The sequence below is a fragment of the Monodon monoceros genome, unplaced genomic scaffold (genome assembly GCF_005190385.1).
Source record: "Monodon monoceros isolate NGI ecotype Baffin Bay Population unplaced genomic scaffold, NGI_Narwhal_1 Super_Scaffold_8, whole genome shotgun sequence".
Classification (NCBI taxonomy): Eukaryota; Metazoa; Chordata; class Mammalia; order Artiodactyla; family Monodontidae; genus Monodon; species Monodon monoceros.
In genome coordinates, this window is record NW_021703785.1 from 58,368,991 (window position 1) to 58,385,625 (window position 16,635).

Genomic DNA, 16,635 nt, shown 5'->3' on the forward strand with positions numbered 1-16,635 from the left:
GTTTAGTTTTGTTTTTATTTCCATTACTTTAGGAGGTGGGTCAAAAAGGATCTTGCTCTTATTTATGCCATGGGGTGTTCTGCCTCTGTTTTCCTCTAAGAGTTTTATAGTGTCTGACCTTACATTTAGGTCTTTAATCCATTTTGAGTTTATTTACATGTGTGGTGTTAGGGAGTGTTCTAATTCATTCTTTTACATGTAGCTGTGCAGTTTTCCCAGCACCACTTATTGAAGAGGCTGTCTTTTCTCCATTTGTATCCTCTTGCTTCCTATATCAAAAATAAGGTGACCATATGTACGTGGGTTTATCTCTGGGCTTTCTATCCTGTTCCATTGATCTATATTTCTGTATTCGTGCCAGTACCATAAAGTCTTGATTACTGAGAACTATAGTATAGTCTGAAGTCAGGGAGTCTGATTCCTCCAGCTCTGTTTTTCTTTCTCAAGATTGCTTTGGCTGTTCGGGGTCTTTTGTGTTTCCATGCAAATTGTGAAATTTTTGGTTCTAGTTATGTGAAAAATGTCACTGGTAATTTGAAGGGATTGCACTGCATCTGTAGATTGCTTTGCGTAGTACAGGCATTTTCACAATATTGCTTCTTCCAATCCAAAAACATGGTATATCTCTCCATCTGTTGGTATCATCTTTAATTTCTTTCATCAGTGTCTTACAGTTTTCTGCATACAGGTGTTTTGTCTCCTTAGGTCGGTTTATTCCTAGGTATTTTATTCTTTTTTGTTGCAGTGGTAAATGGGAGTGTTTCCTTAATTTCTCTTTCAGATTTTTCATCATTAGTGTATAGGTATGCAAGAGATTTCTGTGCATTAATTTTGTATACTGCTACATTACCAAATTCATTGATTAGCTGTAGTAGTTTTCTGGTATCATCTTTAGGATTCTCTATGTATAGTATTATGTCATCTGCAAACACTGACAGTTTTACTTCTTTTCCAATTTGTATTCCTTTTATTTCTTTTTCTTCTCTGATTGCTGTGGCTAAAACTTCCAAAACTATGTTGAATAATAGTGGTGAGAGTGGGTATCCTTGTCTTGTTCCTGATCTTAGATTATATGTTTTCAGTTTTTCACCATTGAGAATGATTTTGGCTATGGGTTTGTCATATATGGCCTTTATTATGTTGAGATAAGTTCCCCTATGCCTACATTCTTGAGAGTTTTTATCATAAATCGGTGTGGAATTTTGTGAAAAGCATTTTCTGCATCTATTGAGATTATCACATGGTTTTTATCCTTCATTTTGTTAATATGGTTTATCACATTGATTGATTTGCATATATTGAAGAAGCCTTGCATTCCTGGGATGAACCCCACTTGATCATGGTATATGATCTTTTTAATGTGCTATTGGATTCTGTTTGCTAGTATTTTGTTGAGGATTTTTGCATCTATGTTCATCAGTGATATTGGTCTGTAGTTTTCTTTTTTTGTGACATTTTTGTCTGCTTTTGATATCAGGGTGAAGGTGGCTTTGTAGAATGAGTCTGGGCATGTTCCTCCCTCTGCTATATTTTTGAAGACTTTGAGAGGGATAGGTGTTAGCTCTTCTTTAAATGTTTGATAGAATTCGCCTGTGAAGCCATCTGGTCCTGGGCTTTGTTTGTTCGAAGATTTTTAATTACAGTTTCAATTTCAGTGCTTGTGTTTGGTCTGTTTATATTTTCTATTTCTTCCTGGTTCAGTCTCGGAAGGTTATGCTTTTCCAAGAATTTGTCCATTTCTTCCATGTTGTCCATTTTATTGGCATATAGCTGCTTGTAGTATCGCTCATGATCCTTGTACTTCTGTGGTGTCAGTTGTTACTTCTACTTTTTCATTCTAATTCTGTTGATTTGAGTCTTCTCCCTTTTGTTCTTGATGAGTCTGGCTAATGGTTTGTCAATTTTGTTTATCTACTCAAAGAAGCAGCTTTTAGCTTTATTGATCTTTGCTATTATTTCCTTCATTTCTTTTTCACTTATTTCTGATCTGATCTTTATGATTTCTTTCCTTCTGCTAACTTTGGGATTTTTTTTGTTCTTCTTTCTCTAATTGCTTTAGGTGTAAGGTTAGGTTTTTTTATTTGAGATGTTTCGTGTTCTTTGAGGTAGGATTGTATTGCTCTAAACTTCCCTCTTAGAACTGCTTTTGCTGCATCCCATCGCGTTTTCATCATCATTTGTTCTAGGTGTTCTTTGATTTCCTCTTTGATTTCTTCAGTGATCTCTTGGATATTTAGTAATGTATTGTTTAGCCTCCATATGTTTGTATTTTTTACAGATATTTTCCTGCAATTGATATCTAGTCTCATAGCACTGTTGTCAGAAAAGGTACTTGACATGATTTCAATTTTCTTAAATTTACCAAGGCTTGATTTGTGACCCAAGATATGATCTATCTTGGAGAATGTTCCATGAGCACTTGAGAAGAAAGTGTATTCTGTTGTTTTTGGATGGAATGTCCTATAAATATCCATTAAGTCCATCTTGTTTAATGTGTCATTTAAAACTTTTGTTTCCTTATTTATTTTAATTTTGGTTGATCTCTCCATTGGTGAAAGTGGGGTGTTAAACTCTCCTACTATGGTTGTGTTACTGTTGATTTCTCCTTTTAAGGCTGTTAACATTTGCCTTATGTATTGAGCTGCTCCTATGTTGGGTGCATAAACACTTACAATTGTTATATCTTCTTCTTGGATTGATCCTTTTATCAGTATGTAGTGCCCTTCTTTGTATCTTGTAATAGTCTTTATTTTAAAGTCTATTTTGTTTGATATGAGTATTGGTATTCCAGCTTTCTTTTGATTTCCATTTGCCTGGAATATCTTTTTCCATCCCCTCACTTTTAGTCTGTACGTGTCCCTAGGTCTGAAGTTGGTCTCTTGTACACAGCATATATACGGGTCATGTTTTTGTATCCTTTCAGCTAGTCTTTGTCTTTTGGTTGGGGCATTCAATCCATTTACATTTAAGGTAATTATCGATATGGATGTTCCTATTACCATTTTCTTAATTGTTTTGGGTTTGTTTTCGTAGGTCTTTTCCTTCTCTGTGTTTCCTGCCTAGAGAAGTTCCTTTAGCATTTGTTGTAAAGTTGGTTTGGTGGTGCTGAATTCTCTTAGCTTTTGCTTGTGTGTAAAGGTTTTAATTTCTCCGTCGAATCTGAATGAGATCCTTGCTGTGTAGAGTAATCTTGGTTGTAGGTTTTTCCCTTTCATCACTTTAAGTATGTCCTGCCACTCCCTACTGGCTTGCAGAGTTTCTGCTGAAAGATCAGCTGTTAACCTTATGGGGACTCCCTTGTATGTTATTTGTTGTTTTTCCCTTGCTGCTTTTAATATTTTTTCTTTGTATTTAATTTTCAATAGTTTGATTAATAAGTGTCTTGGCTTGTTTCTCCTTGGAATTATCCTGTATAGTACTTTCTGCGTTTCCTGGACTGGATTGACTATTTCCTTTCCCATGTTAGGGAAGTTTTCAACTATACTCTCTTCAAATGTTTTCTCTGACCCTTTCTTTTTCTCTTCTTCTCCTTGAACCCTTATAATTCGAATGTTGGTGCATTTAATGTTGTCCCAGAGGTCTCTGAGATCGTCCTCAGTTCTTTTCATTCTTTTTTCTTTATTCTGCTCTGCAGTTGTTATTTCCACTATTTTATCTTTCAGGTCACTTATCTGTTCTTCTGCCTCAGTTATTCTGCTACTGATTCCTTCTAGAGAATTTTTAATATCATTTATTGTGTTGTTCATCATTGTTTGTTTGCTCTTTAGTCCTTCTAGGTCTTGTTAAACATTTCTTATATTTCCTCCATTCTGTTTCCAAGATTTTGGATCATCTTTACTATCATTACTCTGAATTCTTTTTCAGGTAGACTGCCTATTTCCTCTCCATTTGTTTGGTCTGGTGGTTTTTTACCTTGCTCCTTCATCTTCTGTGTATTTCTCTGTCTTCTCATTTTGCTTAACTTACTGTGTTTGGGGTCTCCTTTTCACGGACTACAGGTTTTTAGTTCCCATTGTTTTTGGTGTCTGCCCCCATTGGGTAAGGTTGGTTCAGTGGGTTGTGTAGGCTTCCTGGTGGAGGGGACTGGTGCCTGTGTTCTAGTGGATGAGCCTGGATCTCATCTTTCTGGTGGGCAGGACCAAGTCCGGTGGTGTGTTTTGGGGTGTCTATGAGCTTATTATGATTTTAGGCAGCCTCTCTGCTAAGGGGTGGGGTTGTATTCCTGTCTTGCTAGTTGCTTGGCATGTGGCGTCAAGCACTGAAGCTTGCTGGACATTGGGTGGAGCTTGGTCTTAGCGTTGAGATGGAGATGTCTGGGAGAGCTCTCGCCAATTGATATTATGTTGGGCCGGAAGGTGTCTGGTGGTCCAGTGTCCTGAAGTCAGCTCTCCTACCTCAGAGGCTCAGGCCTGACACCTGTCCGGAGAACCAAGACCCTTCTGACACGGCTCAGAAGAAAAGGGAGAAAAAAAAAAAAAGAAGAAAAGATAAAATAAAATAAAAGTTATTAAAATAAAATTTTTTAAAAAATATTATTAAAATTTAAAAAGTATTAAAAAAAAGAAGAGAGCAACCAAACCAATAACCAAATCCACCAATGATAACAAGTGCTAAAAACTAAACTAAGATAAACATAAAAATTAGAAACTGGTTAGTTACATACAGCAAACCCCAAGTCTACAGTTGCTCCCAAAGCACACCACCTCAATTTTGGGATGATTCGTTGTCTATTCAGGTATTCCACAGTTTCAGGGTACATCAAGTTGATTGTGGGGATTTAATCCACTGACCCTGAGGCTGCTGGGAGAGATCTCCCTTTCTCTTCTTTGTTCGCACAGCTCCTGGGGTTCAGCTTTGGATTTGGCCCCGCCTCTGTGTGTAGGTCACCTGAGGGTGTCTGTTCTTCGCTCAGACAGGACGGGGTTAAAGGAGCCGCTGATTAGGGGGCTCTGGCTCACTCAGGCCGGGGGGAGGGAGGGGTACCGAACGTGGGGCGAGTCTGCGGTGGCAGAGGCCGGCGTGACATTGCAACAGCCTGAGGTGCGCCGTGTGTTCTCCTGGGGAAGTTGTCCCTGGATCACAGGACCCTGGCAGTGGCGGGCTGCACAGGCTCCCGGGGGGGGAGGTGTGGACAGTGACCTCTGCTTGCACACAGGCTTCTTGGTGGCTGCAACAGTAACCTTAGCGTTTCATGCCCATCTCTGGCGTCCGCGCTGATAGCTGTGGCTTGCGCCCATCTCTGAATTTCATTTACTCAGTATTCTGAATCTCCTCTCCTTGCATACCCCAAAACAATGGTCTCTTGCATCTCTGGCAGGTCCAGACATTTTCCCAGACTCCCTCCCGGCTAGCTGTGGCGCACTAGCCCCCTTCAGGCTGTGTTCACACAGCCAACCCCTGTCCTCTCCCTGGGAACTGACCTCTGAAGCCTGAGCCTCAGCTCCCAGCCCGACCCCGCCCCAGCGGGTGAGCAGAAAAGCCTCTTGGGCTGGTGAGTGCCGGTCGGCACCGATCCTCTGTGCGGGAATCTCTCCGCTTTGCCCTCCGCACCCCTGTTGCTGCGCTCTCCTCCGGGGCTCTGAAGCTTCCCCCCCACCACCCCTGTCTCTGCCTGCGAATGGGCTTCCTAGTGTGTGGAAACCTTTCCTCCTTCACAGCTCCCTCCCACTGGTGCAGGTCCCGTCCCTATTCTTTTGTCTCTGTTTTCTCTTTTCTCTTTTGCCCTACCCAGGTACGTGGGGAGTTTCTTGCCTTTTGGGAAGTCTGAGGTCTTCTGCCAGCATTCAGTGGGTGTTCTGTAGGAGTTGTTCCATGTGTAGATGTATTTTTGATGTATTTGTGGGGAAGAAGGTGATCTCCATGTCTTACTCCTCCACCATCTTGAAGGTCCTCTGAAGGATAACTTTTGAAAGTGCTTGTAATTATGACTTTCATTCAGCTATAAAATGAGCCTGTGCAATGGTTAATTTAAACTTGACCAAGGTAAGGGATGTCCAGATATCTGGTAAAATATTTCTGGATGTGTCTGTTGAGGGTGTTTCTGGAGGAGATTAGCATTTGAATTGGTGAACTGAGTAAACAGATCATACTCACCAATGCGAGAAGGCATCATTCAGTCTGTTGAGGGCCTAAATAAAACAAGAGGAAGGGCAAATATGCCCCCTCTGATTGAGCCGAGACATCCAGCTTCTCCTGCCCTGAGACACTGGTGCTCCTGGTTCTTGGGCATTCAGACGTGGACATATAGACTGAGACTTACACCATTGGCCCCTGGATTCTCAGGCCTTTGGACTTGGACTGAATTATACCACTAGCTTTCCTGTTTCACCAGCTTGCAGACAGCAGATCCTGGGACTTCTTGGCCTCCATAATCACATGAGCCAATTCCTATAATAAATGTCTTGTATATATTTGCATATATCCTATTGGTTCTGTTTCCCTGGCAAGCCCTGATTAATATAGCCTGTGTCAAAGATTCTTATTTAACCCACCAATTAATAGAATGCTGAGATAAATTTGTAAATAGACAAATAGATGGAAACTGATTGGTATCCAAGGGAAATAGTCATTTATACTCTACTAGACACATTTTACTTTTCTATGGAAAAGAATCATTTGCAGGGCTGCCATTTTTTTTTTTTTTACAGCATACAGAGTTGTTAGCTCAAACGCAATGAATGAATGATAAAGATATCCCAGAAAAGTGTGCGAAACAAGGCACTCAGTAATCTACACATTTTTTTGCCCATTGCAAAACCTTATTTTTTTTTCCTGATACTGTCATCTGGCTTTGTCTTTTAGAGTGGTTATGCCTGAATATTTACATAGGAAAATGCATGCCTTTTAAAATTATAAATTATTTTCTTTTAATTTTAGTTTACATTATAATTAGAGAAAGGTATTAATTATTTAAAAATTATGCATGTAGGTATAATATATTATCTGTGGAGTTCATTTTAGAATACTAAATGAGATGTTAGAAAATATTTGTTATAAAAAAAGGGACATTGGTTCTGTTAGAGTTGAGGACAGCTGGGTTAAATAGTCTTTAAGGCCCCTTTCAACCTCGCAATACTTGCTGACATATTGATTTCAGGATGCCTAATTTTAAATTGTTTTCCATACAGTTTTTGTGTTGCAGTTGCTCATCACCTGACCTCATAAACCCCAATCTTCAGTAAAAGTCTGCTACTCTGGGGAGAGATGAAATGGGGAGGATGCCCAGCATAGGGGCATATAGAGCAGAAAAGGGCCAGCGTACTTCAGGGGTAAGAAACAGACAAGAGAGAGGGAATTTAGGAGCAGAAAATCAGAGCCAGAAGTTGCACCAAGACCCAAGCTCCCTACCCCTGCAACTCCGGAGATATCGCAGAGCCTGCTGGATTCCCCACAAGCCACTTTATTTATTAAAGAACAGGGTGCCCCTAACCTATTGCAAGACTTCAAAACTCCAGGAGGATGGCAAGCATATGTACCTGACCACTTGGAAGGGAGAGAGCAAAACTTTCTGACAGTGGGCACACATTCCCAATTAACTGGGTTTGGGGAAGAAATATAGAAGACAAACAGAGGACAGAGACTTGGGAAAGAAGTAGTGAGGAAGGAATGTGGGTGAAGGACAATAGGAAGGCCAGCTGGGCTCTTGATGTACTCCAGAGAACAATTCTGTTGTCAAGTTGTAGCTTTATTATGGTAATATTTTATGATTTACCAAAAAATCTAATTCATTCTTTGGGTTTTGTTGTTTATATTAGGTGCTTCCTCAATGTAGGAAAATAAGCTAGGTTCTTCATAAATTAACATCAGCAGAGCCTGATGTAGTTTTATTTCCACACAGTATGACTGTTCCTTAGTTGAAGGATTTGCTTCTACTTTTGTGAAACCACAGAGCGCTTCATCTCGGCAGCCGTCTTGAGTGTGCATCAGCTGTGTCAGCAGATATCTCTAAGACAGTATTGCTCCCCTGGGACTCCAAGCAGGGATTGTCTTCTTTAAACCCCGCTTTTATTTAAGTGCTGGCAACGGGGTTATAACGAGGAACATATTTCAGAACAATTTTCTCCATCCCTATGTATTTCTGCAGTCTTTATTTCAGTAAATAAAACCCAGGGTCCAAGTCCTGCTTTCCCAGGACAATTTCACCGCTCACACAATAGTGTGCTTCTAAAGTACTAAATCAAGGGCTGTTGGGGGCAACCTCAGAGCGCAGAGCAGCACGAGTTGAAGCAAACATTTTCTTTATGGGGACTTTCATCTGTGTCCTTCTTCAGATATAACAGAGGAAAGGTCCAAAGCACTGCATTTTTCTTCACACAGATCCCAGGTTTTCTGACATCTGGAAAAAGTGGTTTGCTATAGGGACCTTCCAGTAAAATTCTCTTTCAGCTGGATTCACGTAAGACTATACTGCTTGTTTATAGTCTGGATGATAGTGACACCTCTCCTTTCACTTGGCAGTGCTAGAAGCTATTTGGACAGAAATGAAAGTCCTTGAAAAAGCATTAAAGAAATTGCCATCCTCCTGCTGTAAAGGGGTGAGAGGTGAAGTTGTCCTGGGGTGCGGGGCAGCAGAGATGCAGGGAAGCCAGGTGTGCAGAGGAGAACCTGAGATGACAACCCTTTTGGTTGGCTTAATAAGCGTCTGGGTAATGCAGAACAATTGTTGACCCCATTCATAATCCTAAGCCATCAGTCGTCACTCCCTTCCCTTATCCTAGAAAGAGTTTTCCATAGCAGAGGATTTTGTGGATCTGAGAGGGGGTTGGCAAAAGAATGGAAAAGAGAATGGGAGGGAACTGGAGAGAATAATCATAAAGATGAAAAATGAACAAGATATATGAAGGCAATCCATCCCTCGCCTGCTGCACAGCACTGCTCCCTGGGATATATTTACCAGCTCCTTGTACAGACTGGATTCAAATGAGGCAAATTAGCAGGCTGCCATCACTTTCTTTGAGAAACTGTCAACAGATTAATAGATCTTCCCAATATAGTAATTGCCCTCAAAGTGAGCCTATATTTTCCATCACATCACTGAATTTATATTTTCCTTGGAGTAGCCTAAGCCTTTGTTTATGCCCTTTGAATGCTTGTTTCATATCCACCACTATCATATTTCACTTTAGCAGTGTGATCTCTTGGCCAGGTTATACAGAGTTAAGCCTTTGGAGTAAATCCTTCCAACCCATAATTATTTTCGTGCTGCTTTTCATATTTCCTCTGTGAACCATTGTGTTCTTTTGCTTTGGGGCTCTTCCCTGTGCAGGGATAATGGTAGTGGAGCTGTGCTTGAACCCTGGTGCCTGGAGCGGGTTTGGTACTTGGGGGTCTGCAGCTCTTTCTGGCTTCCACTCTTGCTTTATGACAAGTTATTAAACCTCTGGAAGTCTAAAATTTCTTACTGGTGACAAAAGTAATTTTTGCCTCTTCCCTCAATTCTTGGTCACTAAGTTCCTTTTCATACTCTGTTAACCTCTACACCCAAGTCTGGAGGCGTCTCATTCTTAGAGTAATCCGTCCCCACCATGTCTTATGACCCTTTTGAATATGGGGACAAGATTAAGAGCACAGAGAAAAGAGAAAGGACAGGTTCTCCCACAAAAGGAGAGGGTATGAAGAAATACAAGTTGCAGTGTAGAATACAGACAGAATTTGATGTCGGTAGAGTGAGAATTTGAATTTCTTGTAACAAAAGTGTTAACTAAATACAGTGTTTGCATCATAATATACAGTCTCAAGAGGCTGCACACGAGATCACCTTTTTTGCTTCAGGTTCAGTTGGTGCTTCATTTGCTCTCATCAGCTTGATTTTCTGCTGCTCTGTTCTTGATTTTTTCTTTCACCAAACCTCAGGCTTTTGTACTATTTTTCTCCCATATTTGCTTAAATTTTTTTTAATTCATCTATATCCTTTGGTTTTATAGAAAGGTCTTGAGAAAACCTGAAAACCATTAGGACTTCGAAAGGCTGCTTGATTAAGATGCCATCCCCGCTCCCATTCCTTCATTTAAAGGAAAAGTTCTTCAAAGTCCTACAGCTACGAAGAACATATTTTTAGGATCCATCCTTGTGGTTACTTTAATGTCTGACCTTCCTTTGACATTGTGTCTGTGAAAGACAGGGGATATTGCCAGAGATAAAAATTTAAGCCCATGCCAAGTCCCAAACAGTTGACCCTGATTCATCTTGTTAGAGTGAAATGCCCCCCTTCATTCACTCACACCCCTTGAGTGGAGCAGTACTCAGACCTTTTGGTGCCCCCCTTCCCCAACTCTCCCCACCTCCTCCCAGTTCATGGAAGCAGAAGTTGCTCCTGCATCAAGGAACTGAGCAGTCCTGACGAGGTACTGCATTTTCCTGCCTGCTACCCTGATTTGCCCTCTCTACTCTTCAATGCTGATGCCCTGGGAGTGAGGCCTGGCCCGGGCCCTGCTTTTGAGAGGGCTCCTCTGAGCTCCCCTCTGCCTACAGCTGCCCTCCAGGTACAGGGTCCATGAGCCTGCTCAGAGCTTGCACAGCCTTTACTAGACTTCCCCTAGAGAGCTGGGACCCAGGACCCTTAACGGCTGAACAGCAGCCCAAGCCCCCTTCCAGGGCCCGTGTGCGATCTGGTATCTGGCCTTGAGGATGAGTCAGTGGGGTGCTGTGTGGGCAGTGAAGGCAGAGCTTGGAATCGAGGGCTGGGCTGTCAGCTCTCTGTGATGTTGGACAGAACCAAGGGAGGAAAGGGTAATAGGATGGATCACAGGCTAGGAGCTGGGTGACAGGGCCCAGCTTTCCTTAAGCCCCCATGTTCTGGAGTCTGTGAATTCAGAATGTGTACTAGGTCTTCCAGGTGTATTTATTAAGATGGAGGAGTAGACACATTTCACAGTTTATTAGCTTGCTGTGTCGCTTTTAAATATCTAGACCTATACTAAGCGTGCCTCCATTTACATTTCTTGTCCTAGGCCTACTAGGACCTGTGTCAGGAGCAGGCCTGTTCAGGACTGCAGCTTGGAGCAGTCTGATTTTGTTGCTCAGGGTGAAAACTATCAGAGAGGGATGCTTTCTGCTGAATAAAAAGGGAAGCTGGAGGCTGAATTCCCTAGCCCAGCCTTCCAGGGGTTCCTAGAGCTTTTCCATCGAAGTGTTTGCCCCCTCTAGGGAATGTGGCTCTCTGGGGATAGAGCTGCGATAGTTCCAGAATCTGCCAGCTGTGGGGAGATATCACTGGCACATAGTTTCCTGGTGGCACATCAGTGACCTTGCAAAGCTGACTGGGCAGCAGAGGTGGGGTGCGGGGGCTGCTCTATTTTCTTACAGTCATCACTTAGACTGAACCAAGCACATCACCTTACACCTGTGCAGTGTAGGGAACCAGCCTCCCTTTCTCTATTTAGCACAGACATTGGTGCTGTTTGATTCCCAAAGCACTGTTCATCTAAAGCCCAAGTCACTTGCATCCTTTGAGGAAAGGGTTAAATATCACCGTGCTCTTTTCCCTAAGTTAATCAAAAAGTAACATCTTCAAAATGGTGATTTCTTTTTTTGTAAAACCCCCAAATAATATTATTAAACATTTTCATGCTGATGAAATAAACTTTTCAAAGTAATATGGAAAAAATGATTTCGTTTAAACACCTTTTAGCCAAAAAAACATATGCTGCTGGTTAAGCAGTGCAGGAGTAGAGACTTTTGCAGGGCTTCCCTGTGTATCTTGGGGTCTGTGGTTCAGCATGGGCTCTGACATTGACTTGGGACTTGGCTGGAGTAGAACCCAGCAAGCAGGTGGGCCCATGTGTCCTGGTAGGTCCCCAGAACGCAGACAGGTTTGTACAGGAGAGCAGGGAAGTGACTGAGTGTACATGTGTACGGCTGTGCAAACGTCTCTCCAGAAGCAGCCTTCCAAGCCGCGCTGCAGCCTCTCAAGTCTTTAGGTGTCCAGAGCACTGACCGATTTATGACTAACGCACGCGTTTTTGTGTTCAGGCTACCCACAGATTCAGGACCATAAATACCTGCCAAAGAAGAAGAACCTTCTATCTTCTCAGTAATTGCTTCATTTTACAGTCTCAGGAAATCTCATCATAAGTAAGCAGTGTGCTAGGAACCTTAGCATTAGCTGCTAAGATTTAGCTCCTTTGCAAATAAATAAGAGAAAGTGAAAATACAAACTCCTTCCAGCAACCCTGAATAGGCCTGTCTGAGAAAAAGTTATGCATTCATGTAATAAATATTTATTACGAGCCGACTATGTGCAATCAGTGAGGGCAAAAGGTGTGAACCAGAGGGATCAGAAGGGTGGGCTGAGCAGGGACAAATGGTATGCTGGCTTCTTGTCCTGGCTTTGGACATATTGATTCACCTAGTAACTGTCTTGATGAAAGTTACTTATATCCTCTTGCTTCTGTTTCCACCAACACAGTCATGTAGTTTAAGTGTGCTCAGTGTCTGCTGCACACACTGGTTATGAACAAAGACAACAAGGCTCAACAAAGTTTAACACACTTTCTTTTGTTTAACAAACACTCATATAGCTCTTACCAAGCACTGTTCTAAGCACTTTACAAATATTCATTTAATCTTCATAACAACCCTGTGGGGCGGGTATTATTGTTCTCTGCATCTTAAGCATGGAAAAGCTGAAATGCAGAGTAGCTAAGTATCTTGCTCAAGGTCACATAGCTAAGAAGTGGTGGAGCTGGAATTGAAACCTAGGCAGGGTGACCAGTCATCCTTATTTATCCAGTACTGATGGGTCTCTTAGAATGGAATTTTCAGTGCTAAAACTGGGATAGTCCTAGAACAAACAGAGGCAATTGGTCACCCGAGAAGTCCAGCCTCAAATCTGTGTCAGTTGTTAGAACTCATTACTTCCTTAATTCTTCTGAAGTCATTTGTTAATGGTCAGCTTAATTTTCAAGGACTCCCATCTCGTTTCTGTTCCTGGAGGGTGGGGACATGAGACTGGGAGATGTGCGTGTGGCCCGTTGAGGTTCTGGGAAGGGAGAGACCCTGCATGTTTTGGAGCTGGCACTGATTCCATCAGTTTTTCCCACATCAATGGGTCCAGATGTACTTGATCCTGAGAAAAGTGTCTATACTGTTCTACTTTGCTTCTTTCAATCACAGAACAAAGGGAATAATGACTGAAAAGATAAATGTAATTGGTATTAGTCAGTTTTGATTAATTGCAAACTGTACTTTCAAATATACAGTCCTTCAGACCAGAAGTGATCCTTTCCAGAGATAGAGTCATCTTGGGCTGCCATAACAGGCAGAAATAAATAATAATTATTTCTCACAGTTCTGGAGATTGGGAAGTCAAAGGTCAAGGTGCCAGCAGATCCAGTGTCTGGTGAGGACCCACCTTCTGGTTTGCAGATGGCCATCTTCTTGTTGTACCCTCACATGGTGGAGAGCAGGGAGAGGAAGCAATCTCTCTCAAGTCTTGTCTTATAAGGGCACTAATCTCATCATGAGGGGTCCATCCTCATAACCTCATCTAAACGTAATTACCTCCCAAAGATCCCACCTCCATATACCATAACACTGGGGATTAGGATTTCAACATCTGAATTTTGAGGGGACAAGAACACTCAGTCCATAGCACCTTCCTGCCCCTTCCTCCCCAGCCAGTGCTAATGAGCAATCTGAAGAGGACAGTGCATTCTCTGACCAGACTACTTGTCCATTGTGGGCAAACATGTCCACACTGGACCCTACAGGGCTTTAGCTCTTTGTGATGGACAAGTTGCCCTCCCCAACCCATACCCAGGGCACAGACCCCTTGCTCTGCAGGCTTCACTGGTGCCATAGCATTAACAATGCCCAGAGGAGTTAGAGCAGAGCAAGATTTCAAATGTCCCAAATATTGTGCTCAAGAAAAGAATCATTGTCTGGTCATAAATTCCACATATGTTCTCAATAGATAACCATCTTCTTCTTATTTTCCAATGTTCTTTTGTGCCATAGCACTCAGGCTCAGGTAGCCTTGGGTATGAATCCCAGTTCTCTCGCTTACTGTTGTGTGGTTCTAACTGAAACTTAGTTTCCTTCTCTCTAAAATGGGAATATTCATGCCTACCTCACATGCCCAGCTATAATCTGGGCAATGCACCTATCTTAGTGCCTGACCCATACCTGGTACTTAATACTTGGTACCGTGAGGAACTTCCATACAAGGATAAAGCCTGAGCATCCATTGGTAATCAATATGCACACTATGTTTAGCAATTAAAATGTAAATGTTTTTTATTTGCTCTGATATGGTAATATATTTGCATAGGAGAGGTATGTAAACATATACAGTGAAGTCTGTCTCTCAACCATAGTTCCTAAACTCCCCTTAGTTTCTCTCTCCAGAAATAAATGCAGTCTTTTCAGAGCTATCTTTGGCTTACAAAAGCAAATACATACAATAGTCCCCCTTATCCGCGGCTTTGCTTTCCATGGTTTCAATTACTTGGGGTCAACAGAGGTCTGAAAATATTAAATGGAAAAATCCAGAAATGAAAAGTTCTTAAGTTTTAAATTGTGCGCCATTCTGAGTATTGTGATGAAATCTCTCTCCTACCCTCTCTGTCCCACCTGGGATGTGAATCATCCCTTTGTCCAGCATATCCTGCCTGTTAATCACTTAGTAGCCGTCTAGGTTATTAAGTTAACCATCTTGGTGTTACAGTGATTGTGTTCAAGAAACGTGCATTTTACTTAATAATGGCCCAAAGCACAGGCGTAGTGATACTGGCAATTCGGAAATTCCAGAGAAACCGTAAAGTGCTTCCTTTAAGTGAAAAGGTGAAAGTTCTTGACTTATTAAGGAAAGAAAAAAAAATCTTATGCTGCGGTGGCTTAAATCTATAGTAAGATCAAATCTTCTAACCCTGAAATTGTGAAGAAGGAAAAAGAAATTCATGCTAGTTTTACTGTCACTCCTCAAACTGCAAGTTATTGCCACAGTGTGTGACAAGTGCTTACTGAGGATGGAAAAGGCATTAAATCTGTGCAATAAGATGTTTTGAGATAGAGACCACATTCACATAACTTGTATTACATTATATTGTTATAATTGTTCTATTTTATTATTAGTTATTGTTAATCTCTTATTGTGCCTAATTTATAAATTAAACTTTATCATGAGTGTGTATGTGTAGAGAAAAACAGAGTATATAAAGGGTTTGGCACTTTCTATGCTTTCAGGCATCCACTGGGGGTCTTGGAAGGTATCCCCTGCAGATAAAGGGAAACTACTGTACATACTTTATGCTGTCTCCCCCTTTTGTACACACAGGTTTTTGTTTTTTTTTTACTTAGAGTACCTTGGAGATTGTTGAGTGCAGAAACTGTATTTTTATTTATTTACAGCTCTGTGGTATTCCATGGTATGGATGACATGCCTACAGTCTCCTATCTGTAATTTCTAACTTAAAAAAGAAAAAAACCTGAAACCAAAAGTTTTCCTACGTTTGTGGCAAACTCATTTTGCCGGAAAAACATAATTCAAATTGACATGAGTTGCTTCTCCCACTTTGTATGAATATTCATAGTTTTTCCACAGAAATATTAATGGATTTGATTACTGAGTGTTGCCTAAGAATCCTCTGGGGTGTTACATAATATATAGTACCGGCACTGTATTAACTTTCTGAATTTCAAAACATTCTGACATGCAAACCACATCAAACCCTAGGGTTTCAGATAAAGAATTGTGGAGCTGTACCATAATTCGTTTAGCCCCCTGTTGCCTGCCACTTGGATTTTTAAAATACTTTTTGCTATTGCAGTGTTATAGTAAGTAACTTTGTACATATGTCATTTCACATGTGTAAAATAATATACATAGGAGAAATTCTTAGAATTGTGATTGCTGGGTCAAAGAATAAATGCATTTGCAATTTTGACAGATTTGGTTAAATTGTCCTCCATAGAAGTTGTATACCTTTTTACCCCCATCAATCTATTTCCCCATTTTCCCAGAATATAGAATTATTCTTCTTCATTTTTCCCATTTGAATAAAAGTGAATATCTTCTCATACTAAATATGCAGGGCCATATTTAGTTCCTTTTCTGTGAATTGTTCATCTGTTTTGCTCATTTTTTTTTACATTGGATTATTGGAATTTTTCTTATTAATTTGTTGGTGCCCTTTATATATAAAGGAAATGAACCCTTTCTGATATAATTCACAATTTAAAAAAAGTTTTTTGAAATATAGTTGGTTTACAGTGTTTGTTAGTTTCAGATGTATAGCAAAGTGATTAAGTTAAATATATATATATTCTTTTTTTACGTTCTCTTCCATTATAGGTTATTACAAGATGTTGAGTATAGCTTCCTGTGCTATACAGTAGCTCCTTGTTGGTTATCTATTTTATATATAGTAATGTGTATATTTTAATTCCAAACTCCTAATATATCCCTCCCCCCTCCCCTTTGGTAACCATAAGTTTGTTTTCTATGACTGTGAGTCTATTTCTGCCTTGTAAATAAGTTCACTTGTTTCATTCTTTTTAGATTCCACATATAAGCAATATCATATGATAATTGTCTGTCTCTGTCTGGCTTACTTCACTTAGTATGATAACGTCTAGGTCCATCCATCTTGCTTCAAATGGCATTATTTCATTCTTTTTTATGGCTGAGTAATATTC